General features: G+C 42.6%; 1 pseudogene; it reads left to right on the forward strand.

Moving 5' to 3' along the window:
• LOC139316782 (lebercilin-like protein) lies at positions 1-9,820 on the forward strand (annotated as a pseudogene).
• The last annotated feature ends 4,598 nt before the right edge of the window (positions 9,821-14,418 follow it).

The following is a 14,418-nucleotide window of genomic DNA, read 5'->3' on the forward strand; positions in this document are numbered from 1 at the left end:
ATGGCTTCTGGTCATACAGCCCTTCATCACATTGTCCAAGAGGATAAAACGTCTCGGCAATGCAGAAAAAGAGGAAGCTCAAACGATTCTCCAGGTAGGCTTAGTAAGAGCACCAACAGTCAAGACAGTAGCTGTAGCAAACATTCCAGCAAGTCTGGAAGTGCTCAGTTTACCTACTCTAATGACTTTCATGATAATGCTTCAAGAACAGCTGTCAATGGCAGCAAGAACAGCATTTGTTCAGAAGAGAACATCTGTGGAACGTCTCTGAACTACTATCACGAAGATTTTCACTCGGATGCCTCTGAAACCTCCATAAGTGAAGAGAGTGGCAGCTACATCATCCCATTGCCCCAAACACCAAAAACTAAAGAGCGGAATTTACCAGAAAAGAAAAAGAAAAATGATGTCCATACAAAAGGTAAGAAGGCAGTTGCTCACTTTGAACACTACTGCATTCGCTGTGATTGGCAGATTTCAGCCAAACTAATGGCAGCTAAACCTTCCCTAAAAATCAAGCAGTTGTCCAATAACTCCACTTTTTCTTAGCTACCCTGACACTTCTATACTGTAGAGACTATACTATCATTTTGGAAACCATATGAATGTTGATAAAATGTTTAAATTGTATGCAGTTGATTAATATATTAACGTACTGCTTTCCACACCCTGTCAGTAATTCCTCTATCGAGGTAATGGGGCTTGTAGCGATGGATGTAGTTCACCAGTTATCATGGTCATACAGATGTCGGTGTCACATGGTTTCAATAAATAAGCCAAGGGCCAGGGAATAGGTTCCAGTATTAACAAAAAAAAAAAAAAAAAAAAAAAGAGTTGGCAAATTTTAATGGTCACACTTCCATTCTTTTCAGTCTACTACATTCATTATTTTATCATTATTTGGATATGGTATGTACGCATGCATATGTATATCTATCCATCTGTCTGTCTAGGCAGTTATTATTATTATTATTATTATTATTATTATTATTATTATTATTATTATTATTTATTGGTTAATCTTTAGTGAGATTCACAGCCTTTGAGGCTGGTTAATAGCTCAGCAGCTCGAGTCCTAACCAAGGACCTAGGAACTGTTAAGGTATCGTCGGAGGATGTAAGCTGTTCCGTGTAAGGTGGTTTTTGTAGAGTCAAAATGTTCAAGTCCGGCAAATTTAGAATTTCTAAATAGCGGGGTAGCCCTTTGGGTATTGCTCCGAGGGCTCCAATTACAATCGGGACAACACACGATTTCTTTTTCCACAGTCGCTCAACTTCAATTTGTAAGTCCCGGTACTTTGTGATTTTTTCTTGCTGCTTATCTTCAATTCGTGCATCACCAGGTATTGCAATGTCAATGAACCATACTTTTTTCTTTTCAACTATTGTTATGTCAGGTGTGTTGTGGACCAAGTGCCTGTCAGTCTGAATCCTAAAGTCCCACAAGATCTTGAGTTTCTCATTCTCTAAAACTTTCTCAACCTGATGTTCCCAGTGGTTTTTGCTGTACTCAAATCCAAACTTCTGGCACAATTTCCAGTGAATGATTTTAGCAACACGGTCATGGCGTTGTAGGTAGTCAGTTTGTGAAATTTTGCTGCACCCACTGATCAGGTGGTCAACTGTCTCCTCTTTTTCATTGCAGAGGCGGCATTTGCTGTTGGTGGTAACATGTTGAATTTTTGCCTTCCTACAGTTTGTGGCTAGGGCTTGTTCTTGAGCTGCCAAAATAAAGCTTTCAGTTTCTTTTTTCAGTACTCCTGATCTTAACCAGTTCCAAGTTAGTTTCTGGTCAGCTTTGCCTTCAATACTTTTCAAGTATTGGCCATGCAGAGCTTTGTGTTTCCAATTTTCAGCTCGCTGCTCAATTACTTCTTTCTTATATTCTGCTTTTGTTTTAGTTGTCTTTAAAAGGCCTCCTTTATTTACTTCCTTAATCATTGGTTCTTCACTTTTCTGGATGTAACCATTGAAGCTGCATTTTTCTTCTTCCACAGTCTGCTTTACTTGTAGGAGTCCTCGACCACCCTCTGCTCTTGGTAAATATAATCGGTCAACATCACTTTTAGGGTGCAAGGCATGATTCATTGTCATAAGTTTCCTTGTTTTTCTGTCCAAATTGTCTAACTCCATCATTATTATTATTATTATTATTATTATTATTATTATTATTATTATTATTATTATTCAAATTTCTATACCGCCCTTCTCCTTTCGGACTCAGGGTGGTGAACAACCAAAATAAAAACATCGATACATAACATTACAGTTAAAAATAGAGTTAAAATAATTTATAAATTTGGCCCGTAATTTAAAACTTATCAATTTGAAATCAATATTAAAATTTTAAAACTAACCCTAAAATCAAGACAGACCGGCTAACTGAAAAAAATAAGTATTTAGGGCCCGACGAAAAGTCCGGAGGTCGGAGATCACTCGTATCTCTGGGGGTAGATTGTTCCATAGGGTAGGTGCCACCACAGAGAAGGCTCTCCTCCTGGGGGTCACCAGCCGGCATTGTCTGGCCGACGGCACCCTGAGGAGGCCCTCTCTGTGGGAGCAAACCGGCCGGTGGGAGGCTATTGGTGGCAGAAGGCGGTCCCGTAAGTACCCTGGCCCTAAGCCATGGAGCGCTTTAAAGGTGATCACCAACACCTTGAAGCGCACCCGGAAGTCCACCGGAAGCCAATGCAGCTCACGCAGGAGAGGAGTCACATGGGAGCGCCCCGTCGCTCCCATCATCTCCCGCGCGGCCGCATTCTGCACCAGTTGGAGCCTCCGGGTGTACCCCAAAGGGAGCCCCATGTAGAGAGCGTTACAATAGTCCAGACGAGAGGTGACGAGTGCTTGAGTGACCGTGCGTAGGGAGTCCTGGTCCAGAAAGGGGTGCAACTGGCGTATCAGGCGAACCTGACAAAAAGCCCCCCCGGCCACGGCCGTCATATGCCCTTCTAAAGACAACCGTGCATCCAGGAGGACACCCAAGTTGCAGGCCCTCTCCGTGGGGGCCAATGATTCACCCCCAATAGCCAGCGATGGCGTCAGCTGGCTATACCGGGACGCCGGCAGCCACAGCCACTCGGTCTTGGAAGGGTTGAGTCGAAGCCTGTTTCTCCCCATCCAGACCCGCACGGCCTCCAGGCACTGGGACATCACTTCCAAGGCATAATTGGGATGGTCTGGGGTGGAAATGTACAGCTGAGTATCATCAGCGTACTGATGGAACTCCACCCCAAAACCACGGATGATCTCACCCAGCGGCTTCACATAAATGTTGAACAGGAGGGGTGAGAGGACCGACCCGTGTGGCACCCCACAAACAAGGCACCTTGGGGTTGACCGCTGCCCCCCTGTCAACACAGATTGCGACCAGTCGGAGAGATAGGAGGAGAACCACCGCAAAACGGTGCCCCCCACTCCCAGTCCCTCCAGCCGGCGCAACATGATACCATGGTCGATGGTATCAAAAGCTGTTGAGAGGTCTAATAGGACCAGGATAGAGGAATAACCCCTATCCCGGGCCCTCCAGATATCATCCACCAATGCGACCAATGCCGTTTCCGTGCTGTACCCAGGTCTGAAGCCGGACTGGAGTGGATCCAGATAGACAGCTTCATCCAGGTACTGGGGAAGCTGTCGCGCCACCACACTCTCAACAACCTTTGCAATAAAGCGAAGGTTGGAGACAGGACAATAGTTAGCCAAAACAGCCAGATCCAGGGATGGCTTCTTGAGGAGAGGCCTCACCACCGCCTCTTTCAAGGCAGCCAGCAGGACACCCTCACTCAAAGAAACGTTGATAAACCCCTGGAGCCAGCCTCGTGTAACCTCCCGGGAAGCCAGCACCAACCAGGAGGGACACGGGTCCAATAAACATGTGGTCGCATTCAGCCGTCCCAAGAGCCTGTCCACGTCCTCGGGAGCCACAGGATCGAACTCCTCCCAGATAACACTGTCAAGGCCTGCCTCAGTAATCTCGTCTGAACTAACCCAGTTGGTGGCCAAGTCTTCCCGAATCTGAGTTATTTTATCATCCAGATACTAGTTGGTATAGTAGTTAGGCTGCTGGGCTAGCAATCCTGCTTTAGGCATGTCTGGCTGAGGAATTCTAGGAGTTGAAGTCAATGCATCTTAAAGCTCTCTAAATACTGTCTTAGCATATTATGTGAGTATAGCAGTTATGACTTACGGAAGCTAATATTATGAGAGTTCAGGTATGATTTTTCACAATAGGTCAATCAACCAATAGTTGTAACAGAGATTGACTCAAGATATTACATAACAGGAAGTGAATCTATGCCGTGAATACATACTTGAGCATTTGGCTCTGAAGCTTATGTAAAATGATCTGATTCTTACTTTGCTCAATCTTATATGCCATCTTGATATTTCTTTTAATGCAGGAGGTAAAATGCTGCCTAAAAAGAAACCTCAGCAAAAGAGCTCATATATTACTGACCATATAGTCAATGCCCAGGAGAAAAATAACATGACTTGCCGCCTCTTGTCAGCAAGAGACCATCAAATTAAAGAACTGAAAAACCAAATGTCTGTTTTGCAGAATAGATTGGAGACCTTTATTACAGAAAATAAAATGTTGAAGCATCTTCAGTCTCAACAGTTAAAAGCAATCACAAAATATGAAAATGCTGAAATTAAGCTGCCTGATCTTTTGGCCACGCAGGCCAATGAAGTGCAGACTCTGAGAGTACTTCTCAGGAAATCTCAGGAAGACGAACGCAGGGCTTCCCAGAAGCTAAGAAACGTTGAGGCACAACTCTTAAAAACCACGGATGCCTTGCGGGCACTACAGAAACTTTGTATAGACAAAAAAGTTGACGAGAGAGAAGAACTTCAGCACAAATTAAGATCACTTACGCAAAAATTGTAAACTAGGGATAAGAAAACTCAGGTAACATGCAACATACATTGCTTAGAACTGCATAGCATCGCTCTGTGAGCAGAATGGGATATTTAGGTACGAACCCTTGGCTGCGCCTCCTTTGCTCCCAGCCACCTGCCTCAGCCCATTTACAGCCATTTCTCCACCTCTGGCCCTCCCCCGGCCATTACAGATATGTCACCAAGACCGGAGGGTGAATAGCAGGCGCCTTGGCCACTGGGGGATAGACAGGCAAGAGTGTGTTCGGGGCACCAGGACTGGAGCAAGGGGGCTTCACAAAGACAGCTTGGCTCACAACTCAGTCAGCTCCAACTGTTGCATTTATCCTGGTGGGCTTCTCATGAGTAGTCCAGATTAGAGAAAGCACAAGGACAGGTGTTTCTCGTGATGAGAGCAGAGAACAAAAGCCTGCCATCTCTTTTATTAGTTATCAAAATACAGCGTCATCAGAAGGCGTTATTATGGCTACACATCTCATATTACATACACAAAATAGAAAAGCATCCATATATTCTCCATATAGGTTTCACATTCTACCAATTACAGTAAATCACGTGAATTCTAGGAAAGCGATACTTAAGGTGCAAAACAAAACTTAACTCTGGCTATTGCAATCATATTTGCTGCTAGCCGAGGGGCCCATCTTCCCGTTATCAGATTACCTAAACCCTCAGGAATGTTCTACAAGGAGATGTCTCTACTATGCAGGCACAGCTTATGTTATGAACAATGTTATGAACAAAGAGAGAATAAATAGGGCCCTTCAGAGAGTATCCAGATGAACCCGCTTTTTCTACTCAGATTATTTCGGTGCCAAGCTCCATACAGTGTCCAACCAGTTAGACTGGTCTATACATGTACTATGGCCACCTGATTCCCACATCCAACAAAAGAAAGGAGGACAACAAGGCTGGCACAGATTCCAGCATTGCGGTAGTGCTGGGCGGGTTTGCTCAGGTGAAGGGCAAGGCTGGCACGGTTTCTGCCATTGCAGGGTTGTGGGGAAGTGAGAAAGGCAAACGGAGGTGGTGTGTGGCTTGCGGGAGCCCCGTCCTTGCCACACCGGCATGACACCTAACAGGTGGTTTGGCTGCCACAAGCACACTGACCTGCTGCTTTTCTGCACGGCCACCCCAACCCCTGGTCCTGCAATTGCAGGCTGGAGTGGCAATGGTGGTGATCCTCCAACTCGCGGGCCATCTGTTCACTGCTGTGCTCACCCCAGCCCTCCTGCAATGGCAGAATCCGTGCCAGCCTTTGCATTCATCTGTGTGACATCCCCAGCTCTCAAGAAACACCAGAAGCAGCTCCAGCCCTGCCACTCATCTGTGCAACCTCCTAGCCCTCCTCCACAATACCAGAAGCTGCACCAGTCTTGCTCTTCCTTTCCTTTTTCATTGGAGCTGATTGAGTTGCGAGCCAAGCTATCTTTGGGAAGCCCCCTTGAGGCACCCTTTCCACCCTTCCTGATCCCCGAACACACTCACACCTGAATGTTACCCAGTGGCCGCGGTGGATGCTACTCCCCCTCCCTCTGGTCCTGGTGACAGATCTGCAAGCCCCCAAAACTTGTGGAGCAGCCGCAGTACTTTTTCTAAAAAAAAATCTTGCATCGCACGCTGCCCCTGCAGTACCATTGCTTCTGCCTGACACCTGATTGGTTGGGGGCTATTTGTCCCGTGCAGCCAAAGGCTGCACAAACGATGTCAAATGATGTCAAATGATGTTTGGGCAAATGGGCAGGGACGTAGGGCAAGTGGTGAGGTGAGGGCCATTGGCCCGTTGCTTCTGGAGAACGACCAGGTGAGGGCCAGCAGAGGAGGAAAGCTGGCTGTAAATGGGTTGAGGCAGATGGCTGGGGTGAAGTATGTGCAGCCAAGTGTTTGTGCCGAAATGTCCTAAACCCCTATAAAGAAATGCTTTAAGCTGACTTGCTTAAGGGTGCAATAGGGACCATTTTCTACAGGCACCATCCTCAAGTCACCAAAATTTATTTGATTGAAATTAACAGAAAACCTGCTCAAGCAGGAACGCATACAAAATTCAGAAACAAGAATAGCTTCCTCCAAGTTCTATTTTACAAGGAAATCCATTCCTATTCAGATTCTTAAATTGTTACTCAGAAATCACACTTCAGTTCTGTGGGAGTTCGTTATTTACTGGAAGAGATAATAATTTCATACATCATTGGTAGAATACTTTTCGCAGTCTTTACCAATAAAACATCATCGTGATAGGCGATGACCAGTCTACATTTATTTTACTGGCACAGTCTCTAGCTTATCCAGCTGGGAACTGACTTTTTACCAATGACTTCTTCCTTCAGCTCAGCTCTAGGAAAACAGATCCAGTAGGACCTTTTTGTATAATGCCACCTTTATACAAATCTTGTATCAGTTCTGAAACACAAAGAGAAGCTACACAACTAGGCAATGAGGAAAGTTTTAGTGATATTTTTTTAAATAAATCAATGAAATTAAAATCTCTAGATATAAAAAGGACATTATTGGAAAAGAGGAATGTAGGAAAACCAGGAGAAGATTATAGTTAGACAGGTAGAATTATGTATTAAAAGTGGTATGGGCAAGCTAGCTAAGCTAATTACTTATGAATCTTATTTTCACCACACGATCAGAGATGAATGTTGCAAAACACTACCTGGATGTTTTGAGTGGATGTGGTGCAAAACTTCTTGCTCTTCACACTTCCTTCCATTTTTGCACATTTGGCTCAGTTGTATAGAAAATTGAGATTTTGGAAAGAATGACCCTTGCTTTAACTAATCAGATGAAAAAGTCCATCTCTGATGACATGAGCCTAGCCAGCACATTTAAACCTGTATATTAGCTAAACCTACCTTACTTGGCATCATACCAAGGCAAAAATGAAGCATATTATGGTTTTATTATAATTGAAATGAACAAAATGTTAGTCTTGTCTCCTCCTCCTCCACCACCTCCCCCTCCCTTACAGTGTAGCTTGTAATGTTGGTATATTAAATAAATAATACTCTTTTGCTAAGTATTGCAATATATAAAATCTAATGTTCTTTTATTCTATTTCTCGACCATACTGACCTTGATTTAAGGATTGGAGAAGGCTATTTCTTCCACCAATAAAAAGAAATTAAAAGTATATATTGTAACTGGATCTCTATTTCTTTTCTCCTTAATCTGCATAACAGATTGTGAGCATCATCATCTTTCTGGAAACATTTGATAAAATTTCAGTTGCCTTCCTCTAATTTCTAATTCAATATTGTATGATTGCAAATCTTGAATAATCTTATTGATGGTTTATTTCTAATGTGTTTAGGATTTGGAAAAGCAACTCTCATTGAATACTGCTTCTTTTAGACACCAGTTAGCAGTTGAGAAAAAGAAGACTATTGAAGCTCAGTCGATGACAGCAAATTTGCACGTAGAAATCGAGTCGCTGAAGCTCAAACTTAAGGTATTTAGATGCTTAAATCATATTTTTCTTACCACAGAAGGAATCCAAGATGCTATTCACTAAATGCTGATTTGACATAAGCCTATTTTTTTCTGTGGGTTTTTCTTTCAGCCTCTAACTATATAAACTGTAGATTGGATAAATGTATTAATGTATGTTAGACCTTTTGCACACTAACATTTCTAGGAACAGATAGTACTTGAAAAGTGTCTCCTAACTAAACATATGATCTCTGAAGAACATACATTAATACAATAAACTATATTATCAACATAAATTTAATAATGCATTTCTTTAGGAAAGAGAAAGAGAAATAAGCATTACAAATATTTATGCACACCGGATGCGCAAAGGTCAGCCAGAGAAAGCCGATTCACGTTCTTCTCCAAAAGGTAGAACAGAGTTTGTTTCATACTATAATAATAAAAATATAATTCATTGATGTCAAAAAATATTTCAAATCCTTGCTCTATTTTCTCTTTTAAAAATGGCAATACTACATTTTGTGAACTCTTTAATTAGTAGTCATTAGTGCTGATTAAACAGGATCATTTTCATCCTTCTCTCTAGATGGGAGAGATAAGGGGAGAAGAGTTGAATTAGTGAGGAGAGTGTATTTCTAACCCCTTCCTTCAACTCTGAATTTATGAATGAAATACAGGAGTGATTTATCATTGCCTTGTCCCGTGCAGTATGAAATAATCCCCTTGCATTTGCCACTGAAGGGATTATCTAACATCTTCCTATCATGCTGTTCCTATCCAATATACACAATCCTCAAATTATGACTGTAATGGAGCTCAGAATTTTCATCATAAGTTATGATGGTAGTAAATCAAGGCACCCACATGATCAACCTGATTTTAAAACTTTTTTTGTGCTGTTTATTAAACGAATGTCTCAATTGTAAAGCAAATGATTATTAAGATTAAAAAGATCTTTAAGGAAACATTGTGGTTGTTAAGCAAGGCAATGAATTTTATGGCCAGTTTTGCCAGAAACTGGCTTAAAAAGCTAGTTACAAGCAACAAAACACAGCAATTCGCCATAAAGAGGTTCATGTGACAGTGGGGGGGGGGGGGAACGGGACAGCATCAGAACTCTGGAACTGGGTTATAAATACTTTGGGACGAATATCGTAACTCTGAATGCAATGCAATTGTTCGTTTTGTGAGGAATATGTGTGAAAATTTACATCAGGTTTATCCTTCAACAGGTCCCTTAATCAACCCCAAAATAACATGCAGCAGAAGACCAAGGAACAGGCAACAGGGTGAAATAACCAACTTTATAGAAGATTCTGTCACTAATTATGAGCCCGCATTTGCCAGATTTCCAAAGGAAAGACAAAAAGACACTTCTTCAACTCCCGGTGAAGAAAACAGTCACAAGATACCACCTGGGAAAAAAAGGCTTCGTTTGGAAAAATTGTTTGGGCCAAACTGCATTTTAAATACCAAATGATGGCTTGCATTATTTGATTCCAGTCAAGCTCATAGAACTAATAGATATCAGATAGTATTAGGACTAGGACATATTAGGTAGTAGATATTAGCGTTAGAAGTAGGATATATTTGATCGTAGATATTTGATCGTTTAGAACTAAGCGATGTTAGATAGTTAATGTTAGCATTAGAAGTAAATGATGTTAGATTATTATTAAAATTAGGCAATTTTAGAAGTAGATATGAGTTAGTATTAGAACTAAGCAATATTAGATAGTAGATATTAATATTAGAACTAGGATATATTAGATAATAGATATTAGTATTAGAGCTAGGATAGATAATAGATTTTGGATGGTATGAGAACTAGGAGATATTAGTAATTTCTGTCGTTACTATTGAAATAAGCAGCACATAAAACTCTATTTTGTGAACTTTCTGAACATTTTTATAAACAATGAACTCTGGTAATTGACATAACGACTAGAAGTATTTAGTGCAGAAACACCTTCTAAACGTGCCCATAAAAATCTAGGGCCATGCGATTCCAAATAACAATTAAAGACCCAGAGGAGACTTCACTTGGTCGTATCCTAATGGCATTAACAATAGTATGGGCATAGAATGCAAGCAATGGAGAAATAAGGAGAAGGGCAATGGCAATTGAACAACCTCAAACTAGGCAAGTACCATGTATGAGGTAGCACTGTATAAGCAGCAGGCCCAAACGTCCAAAATTAACCATCCTTCGGAGCTGTTCTGTTTGGTTTTTTTTTAATGCAGCAGAGATGTTAAAAGTCCAATGTCAATATGCATGTCCAACAAAAATGATCATTATGTGGGGGGACTTGCGATATACACAAGAAGTATAGTTCTTCCTGAGTCATCCTAGTGACTAAGAAATAAGATGCATCTAGAAAAAAACTCCCAGCAAAAAAGGATGCCCTCCATAGGCAGAAATGTGCCCAAACTTACAACAAGGTTTGAGGGCATTTGAATCAAACAAAAATTAGCCTTCAAAGTCAATAGGTGACTTTGGTGTAATATTGGATGTCTAATTGACCCTATTCCATGCTATTCCTCTGTGCTATGGAGCAAGAAATCCTAAAGCCGGACTGGAACGAGTCTAGATAGACAGCTTCATCCAGGTACTGTGGGAGCTGTCATGCCACCACACTTTCGACAACCTTCACTAAAAAGCGAAGGTTAGAGACTGGACGGTAGTTTGCTAAAACAGCCAGATCCAGAGAGGGCTTCTTAAGGAGGGGGTCTCACCACCGCCTCTTTCAAGGCGGGAGGTAAGAATCCCTCACTCAGAGAAGCGTTAATAATTCTCTGGAGCCAGAGAACCTCCCGAGTAGCCAGCACTAGCCAGGAAGGGCACGGGTCCAATAAACATGTGGTCGCATTCAGCTTCCCCAGTAACCAGTCCACGTCCTCAGGAGTCACAGTATCAAACTCATCCCAGATAATGTCCTCAACATCTGCCCTCGTCATTTCATTCGAATTAACCCAGTTACAGTCCAAACCTTCCCAAATCTGAGCGATATTATCGTGCAGATATTGTGCAAAATCCTCAGCTCGTCCTTCCAGAGGATCTTCCCGGGCTCTCAGCTGGAGTAGAGAGCGGGTAACCCTAAACAAGGCAGCTGGGCGATTATCTGCCGATGCAATAAGAGCGGAAAAATAGTTACATTTTGCCGCTTTTATCGCCACTAAGTAGGTCTTAATATAAGATCTCACTAATGTTCGGTCGGATTCGGAACAGCTGGTCCTCCAACTGCTCTCTAGGCGTCTTTTCTGACGTTTCATCCCCCACAGTTCATCAGAGAACCAAGGAGCTGGGTAGGTTCGACGCCGGGTCAGAGGCCGCAAAGGCACGACCCGGTCTAAAGCACCAGCAGCCATCCTATCTCAGGACGCCACTAGGTCTTCAGCCGAGTCATGAGCCAAGGTCTCAGGAAATGGCCCAAGCTCCATCCGGAACCTATCAGGATCCATCAGGCACCAGGGGCGGAACCATTTAATTGATTCCGCCTCCCTGCAGTGGGTTGTAGTGGTCAGAAGGTAGACTTCCCTGCCATTGGTGGAATGATGGCTTCTGATCATACAGCCCTTCATCATACTGTCCAAGAGGATAAAACATCTGGACAATGCAGAAAAAGAGGAGGCTCAAACGATTCTCCAGGTAGGTTTAGTAAGAGCACTAACAGTCAAGACAGTAGCTGTAGCAAACATTCCAGCAAGTCTGGAATTGCTCAGTTTACCTACTCTAATGACTTTCATGATAATGCTTCAAGAACAGCTGTCAATGGCAGCAGGAACAGCATTTGTTCAGAAGAGAACATCTGTGGAACTTCTCTGAACTACTATCACAAAGATTTTCACTCGGATTCCTCTGAAACCTCCATAAGTGAAGAGAGTGGCAGCTACACCATCCCATTGCCCCAAACACCAAAAACTAAAGAGCGGAATTTATCAGAAAAGAAAAAGAAAAATGATGTCCATTCTCTGTGGTTGGCAGATTTCAACCGAACTAATGGCAGCTAAGCCTTTCCTAAAAATCAAGCAGTTGTCCAATAACTCCACTTTTGCTTAGCTATCCTGACACTTCTATACTCTAGAGACTACACTATAATTTTGGTAACCATATGAATGTTGATAAAATGTTTAAATTGTATGCAGTTGATTAATATATTAATGTACTGCTTTCCACACCCTATCAGTAATTCCTCTATCGAGGTAATGGGGCTTGTAGCGATGGATGTAGTTCACCAGTTATCATGGTCATACAGATGTCGGTGTCACATGGTTTCAATAAATAAGCCAAGGGCCAGGGAATAGGTTCAAGTATTAAAAAAAAAACAAAGAGTTGGCAAATTTTAATGGTCACACTTCCATTTTTTTCAGTCTATTACATTCATTATTTTATCATTATTTGGATATGGTATGTACGCATGCATATGTATATCTATCCATCTGTCTATGTACCAGTTTTGTATAATAGTTAGGGTGCTGGGCTAGCAATCCTGCTTTAGGCATGTCTGGCTGAGGAATTCTAGGAGTTGAAGTCAATGCATCTTAAAGCTGTCTAAATACTGTCTTAGCATATTATGTGAGTATAGCAGTTATGTCTTACGAAAGCTAATATCATGACAGTTTTGGTATGATTTTTCACAATAGGTCAATCAACCAATAGTTGTAACAGAGATTGACTCAAGATATTACATAACAGGAAGTGGATCTATCCCGTGAATACATACTTGAGCATTTGGCTCTGAAGTTTATGTAAAATGATCTGATTCTTACTTTGCTCAATCTTATATGCCATCTTGATTTTTTTTTTTTTTTTATGTAGGAGGCAAAACGTTGCCTAAAAAGAAACCTCAGCAAAAGAACACATTTATTACTGACCATACCATCAATGCTCAGAAAAATAAGATAGCTTGTCATCTATTGTCAGCAACAGATCATTCAATTAAAGAACTGAAAAATGAAGCGGCTGTCCTGCAGAATAAATTGGAGACTTTTACTATGGAAAATAAAATCTTGAAGTGTCTCCAGTCCCGACATGTAAAAGCAATCAGTAAATACGAAAATGCAGAGATTAACCTGCCTGATCTTTTGGCCACGCACGCTAATGAAGGGCAGACTCTGAGAGCAGATCTCAGGAAATCTCAGGAAAAAGAGTGCAAGCTTCCAAGAAGCTGAGAGACGTTCAGGCAGAACACTTGAAAATGAGCGATGGTCTTACCTGATACGCCACTTCTAGTCACTAGGAAATGCCGGTCACTAAAGGGTTACAACCAAGCCAGTAGCTCTAGGACCGAGTCCACCAACAAAAGAATCCCCGCCTCTTCCTGTATCCAGTTTGAGACGAGGACGAAAGGTAGACTGTCGTGTCTGTAGAAAAATAAAGAAAAGGTAAAAAATCCCCAGGACCCACCCCCCTCTGTCAACAGCCAAAAGCCAGCACGAGAGGTGCCAGACCAATTGGGAGGGGGTGACCGGCGTTTCCTAGTGACTAGAAGTGGTGTATCAGGTAAGACCAATGCTCATTCTCAGTCACGGAGGAAATGCCGGTCACTAAAGGGATATACCAAAGCCCGTGTACCTATTGGGAGGGAGAAGGCCGGCGCCTCTCCTGGTCCTGGGAAGATACCTGCTGCAGCACACGTCTTCCAAAGGAGGCTTCCGCCGATGCATAAACATCCAACCGGTAATGCCGGATAAATGGAGATGGAGACGTCCAAGTAGCGGCTCGGCAGACCTCCTCGAGTGAAGCTTGGGTAGACCAGGCAGCCGAAGTAGCCGCGCTCCTGGTAGATTGGGCTGTAACACCACGAGGCACTGGCAACGATTGAGCTTCGTAAGCTAAAGAAATGGAAGCCCTGAGCCATCGACCCAAGATAGTAGAAGAAACCTTTGACCCCATGGACTGGGGTTGGAAAGACACAAAGAGAGCCTCGGAACGACGAAAGGAAGAAGTCCTGGAGATATAAATCTTGAGAGCCCGACGAACATCAAGCTTGTGCCACACAGTCTCCAAGCGATGACGGGAGGAAGGACAGAAGTTGGGAAGAATGATCTCTTGAGAACGATGAAAAGTTGAATTGA

The sequence above is a fragment of the Pituophis catenifer genome, unplaced genomic scaffold (assembly GCF_029215685.1).
Source record: "Pituophis catenifer annectens isolate HBS135680 unplaced genomic scaffold, rPitCat1.0.hap2 SCAF_4, whole genome shotgun sequence".
Classification (NCBI taxonomy): domain Eukaryota; kingdom Metazoa; phylum Chordata; class Lepidosauria; order Squamata; family Colubridae; genus Pituophis; species Pituophis catenifer.